The sequence below is a fragment of the Alosa pseudoharengus genome, unplaced genomic scaffold (genome assembly GCF_046254945.1).
Source record: "Alosa pseudoharengus isolate Yale_2024_CS ecotype anadromous, Long Island Sound unplaced genomic scaffold, YU_APseudo_1.1 YU_APseudo_1.1_scf_21, whole genome shotgun sequence".
In the NCBI taxonomy this organism is placed as follows: domain Eukaryota; kingdom Metazoa; phylum Chordata; class Actinopteri; order Clupeiformes; family Clupeidae; genus Alosa; species Alosa pseudoharengus.
The window spans coordinates 2,784,442-2,789,359 of NW_027468674.1; the positions used below are offsets into that span (position 1 = coordinate 2,784,442).

At 45.7% G+C, this 4,918-nt stretch overlaps 1 protein-coding gene across 1 annotated transcript in view; it reads right to left on the reverse strand.

Annotated features, from left to right (window-relative positions):
• The window catches only part of LOC143137460 (somatostatin receptor type 5-like), a 22,368-nt gene extending 18,287 nt beyond the window's left edge, over positions 1 to 4,081 (reverse strand). The window contains exon 1 of the mRNA XM_076297657.1: positions 3,618 to 4,081. The gene's annotated coding sequence lies outside the window, so the exon portion shown is untranslated. The remainder of the gene's footprint in view (positions 1 to 3,617) is intronic.
• Positions 4,082 to 4,918: the final 837 nt, after the last annotated feature.

Consider the following 4,918-nt stretch of genomic DNA (forward strand, 5'->3'; position numbering starts at 1 on the left):
AGCTCTCTGACCCACAGAGTGGCCCACAGTGTCCAGCCTGGGAGTAGCCTACAGCCTCTCTAACGTACAGCTCTCTGACCCACAGAGTGGCCCCCAGTGTACAGCCTGGGAGTAGCCTACAGCCTCTCTAACGTACAGCTCTCTGACCCACAGAGTGGCCCACAGTGTACAGCCTGGGAGTAGCCTACAGCCTCTCTAACGTACAGCTCTCTGACCCACAGAGTGGCCCCCAGTGTACAGCCTGGGAGTAGCCTACAGCCTCTCTAACGTACAGCTCTCTGACCCACAGAGTGGCCCCCAGTGTACAGCCTGGGAGTAGCCTACAGCCTCTCTAACGTACAGCTCTCTGACCCACAGAGTGGGAGTAGCCTACAGCCTCTCTAACGTACAGCTCTCTGACCCACAGAGTGGCCCCCCGTGTTGCAGCTCAAGTGCATTGACAAGCCCTGTCTGGTGTGGTGGAGAACTCAAGGACTCAAGTTGAGCACTGGAGTGCTCACAGCGGAACCCAAGCAGCGGAACCCAAGCAACAGAACCCAAGCAGCCGAGCATTTGGCTGGCCAGTAATGAGACCGAAAGGCATGTGTGTGTGTGTGTGTGTGTGTGTGTGTGTGTGTGTGTTTAACAGTAGCTCCATGTAGGGCTGCACGATTATGGCCAAAATGATAATCACGATTATTTTGATCAATATTGAGATCACGATTATTTATCACGATTATTAATTAATTTTAGTGACAAAAATATTTTTTCCCTAAACATTTTGGACTTGCTATCTGGCTCATCCAAATTCTTCCCTTCACATTTACTCCCCTAAATTACTGCAAATATAGACTTGACTGCGACTTCCAAACTTCCAAACAAATTTTTTGTGCATGCTACTTTGTTAATATTTGGGGAAACGTTAACGGCCCACCGGGAATCCTCCCAATGCTCCCCATAAGCCAGTTAAGCTCTGCTTCTTGTTCCTGAGTTTAATAGCTTAGTCCAGGGGTTTCCCAACTTTTTGACTCAAGGACCACATTGGGTTTTGAAAATTGGCCGGCGGGCCACACACTAATAATAATAATAATAATAATAACATTTTGTATTATTTAAATGAAAACTTAATTTCTTAAGAAATACTGTTAATTTGATGCTGTTTAAATCATTTATAAATGGTGCACTGTCACTTTAAGACTCTTTGCTATGGCTAGTGCTGTGCCCTCTTACAGTTTATAATGGTCAGTAGTGGGAACTACTGTTGCCATCGCGCTCTCTCCCTCTCGTGCACTCAAATACGTTCCCAAATGGAGTAGCAGTTAGATCTGCTGCTATGGAGATACTATATCTTGATGTAACCAGCTGTTTTGACATTGACATTGTAAACGTTGTCTAAGAAGAGTGTAAAGCAGTTTGCAGTAGCCTAAAGTTGACCACAACATCGTCTATCGCTGGAAAGAAATAGCGAGCAGCCTATGATAAACTAATAAATGCTCGGCGGGCCGGATTAAAGTGCGTGGCGGGCCGCAGTTTGGACACCCTGGTTTAGTCATTCGTGTAAAACACTGACGTGTAGGCTACATTTTCATTGTTCACTCGTTTTGCGTAGGCTGTCTTGAAACGCATATGCATTGTAGGTTGCACATGTAGCTTATAAAATACATAAATAAATTCACGGATCCCGTCGTTAGCTCAACTGTTATTATATGCTCTATCGGAGGAAGCAAACAAGGACTAAAAGTTAACGTGATAAAAAGGCATGTGTGGTTTACGTCATGTGATGTGTTTCACGGTATGAGTTGAGAGCCCTGCTTTGCTTGTTTTTGGTTAACTTCACTTGCCTGAAATCCGAAATATTTTCGAACAACGGATGATCCGTTTCGGGGGACAAGCTCTTGGCCTTCTGCTGCGCCACACATACCACACATTTGATTTTTGATCGTCATCTTTTGTATAATCTAACTAGCCTACTAATAGTTAACATAATGCTATTAGTCCACAGTGCATCCAAACTGAGCAGTGCATCAGGCTGAGCAGTGCAGGGAACAGCTGTCTGCATGCAGTCACATGGTCAGACAAGTTTATGGAGCGCTTGATTTGTTTTGTAGCGGAGCGTTCTATGGGTTGCCAGGTTGGTTCTATGGATAGAGCACGCATTTTTAATATTGCTCGATCACGCAAATTTGATCGTGGGAAGCCAAAATCGTGATTAAAATTCGATTAATTGTGCAGCCCTAGCTCCATGTGACGAATAAATGATGATGAGATGCAGTGTGTGTGTGTGTGTGTGTGTGTGCGCTGGCCAGTAATGGGACAGAAATGAGCAGCTAAGATCAGTTAAGACATTCAAGAAATGGCACTTGTAACCTTGATTATATATGTGTGTGTGTGTGTGTGTTTTTTTTTGTGTACGTGCGTGTGTGTGTATGTGTGTGTGTGTGTGTTTTTTTTGTGTACGTGCGTGTGTGTGTGTGTGTGCGTGTGTGTGTGTGTACGTGCGTGTGTGTGTGTAAGTGTGTGTGTGCGTGTTTTTTGTGTACGTGCGTGTGTGTGTGTGTGTGTGTACGTGCGTGTGTGTAAGTGTGTGTGTGCGTGTTTTTTGTGTACGTGCGTGTGTATGTGTGTAAGTGTGTGTGTGCGTGTTTTTTGTGTATGTGCGTGTGTGTGTGCGCGTGTGTATGTGTGTAAGTGTGTGTGTGCGTGTTTTTTGTGTATGTGCGTGTGTGTGTGTATGTGCGTGTGTGTGTGTGTGTGTGTGTGTGTGTGTGTGTTTGTGTGTGAAGAGAGAGATCCGGTACTCTCCCCGGTAGGTCTGTTGCCCAAATACAGACAGTGACGTGCGCACGCAGTCAAGCACACACACACACACGGGCTTCGCTGAACGCTGTTGCGAGTACAAACACACCACCAACATGGGGGACAGCCGATTTAGCTTGCCAGTGCTGTGTGTGTGTGTGTGTGTGTGTGTGTGTGTGTGAGAGAAACATAGGGGACAGCTGGTCCTCAACACAGGATTGATGGTTTATTACACTCTAGGTGATTTCTGAGTAGTGTGTGTGTGTGTGTGTATCATTACACCCTAGGTGATTTCTGAGTAGTGTATGTGTGTGTGTGTGTGTATCATTACACCCTAGGTGATTTCTGAGTAGTGTGTGTTTATTATTAAATGCCTTTTTTTATGGCCCATGACTGCAAACAGAATTCTGAGAAAATGCAGTGTGGGTGTGCGTGTGTGTATGAAAAAGTGTGTGTGTGAGTGAGTGTGTCTGTGGAGACTGACTGCCTAATTTTTCAGCTGTGTTTACCCAGACCAACCACCTCAGGCTAAACACACACACACACACACACACACACACAGGCACAGAGCGTGAAAATGGAAATCACATTAGTGTGGGGACACACACACACACACACACACACACACACGCCCAGAGAAAGGCTGGGAGAAAGAGAGCAATTAGCATTGGAAGTTTGTTAAAGTGAAAGAAGCCAAGTGATGTTAACATTATGTAGTAGTATTATGTAGCATCACATGTTGACTGAAACTCTCGCCGTGGTTTGGTTGAGTTCGGCGGAAGGGTGGAATATTCTCCCAGCTCAAAGGGCACGCGTGTGAGTGAGTGTGGGCGCGAACTCACCTCGAGCCTAGGCGCTGTCCATAGTGACGTCTCGGCACTTCTCCCTTCACGCGAACACAGGTTCCAGGGAGCGGATCCGGTTGAGTTGTCCAAAGATGCTACAATGGCAAAAGGCTTAAAATGCACCCCGACACCGGCGAGAATACACTCCTTCCGACCCTTCTTTTGAAGATTCCGCTTCACTCTGTTTGGCGGGCATCTTGCACACAAGTATTGTATGTATAAGTATGTATCACTTCCTCATCGGACAATCGACCGTTGCCTCCAAATTGACCATCCTTTAAATACAATTACTTTTTCAGATAATAATTAAAACTAAAACGGTGTTCTTCTTTGCACATATTCTAATGCGTCACGGAGAGTCTGGGTGTCCGTTCCAAGGCAGCCCGTTAAGTTGACACGCTGGAGACCAGAGAGCAGCGCGAGTAGCGGGAGGAGAACAGCGGTTGCGGGGAGGAGTTCGTGTGGAGATGAGAGATGAGACCAGCGGTTGCGTCGGTATTTATCCTCGCCCACACACACACACACACACACACAGACAGACAGAGAAAACACACACAGACGTCATTATATGAACCCTGCAGGCTTCGCCGGTTATCCATGTGTCCCTGCATAAACACCTGTTGCCTACGCGACGCGACACGCGCACACACACACATACACTTATTCCCATAAGCACTTTTATTAAGAACTGAGTATTGTGCTTATTAAGTGATATTGTGAAGATCTGCTGCATACCACTGGTCCACGAGTTGCATCCTTGTGTCCCTGTACCATTTTCTTCATGTGGACATAAATAAATGGTTAGAATGTGTGTGTGTGTGTGTGTGAGTGTGTTGTGTGGGAACAGAGTAGAACATGCTATGCTGCTGCATTGACAAAATTAGTATAAGTGAATTAATTTTTAACTTTTAATATAACCTCTGTCCTCAGGATAGTGACCAATCCTCAAAATTCATATAATCATTTACATCCTAAGAATACATGGGATTCTATCAGCGTCATGGACGCAACATGAAACACACTTTTATGAGAGATTACAGGTTTTCTACAAACTCTTTCTCTTTCCCGTCATCAATTTTGGTCAATGATTCCCGGTTTACTGAAACACCACCAAGGAACATGAGACTTCACTTGGTGTTCACTTGGTGGTCACTCCCCAACCGCACTAGGCCTACCAGAACCCACACACACACACATACACACACACACTCCCCCACCACGCTAGGCCTACCAGAACCTACACACACACACATACACACACACACACACACACAGACACACACACACACACACATTAC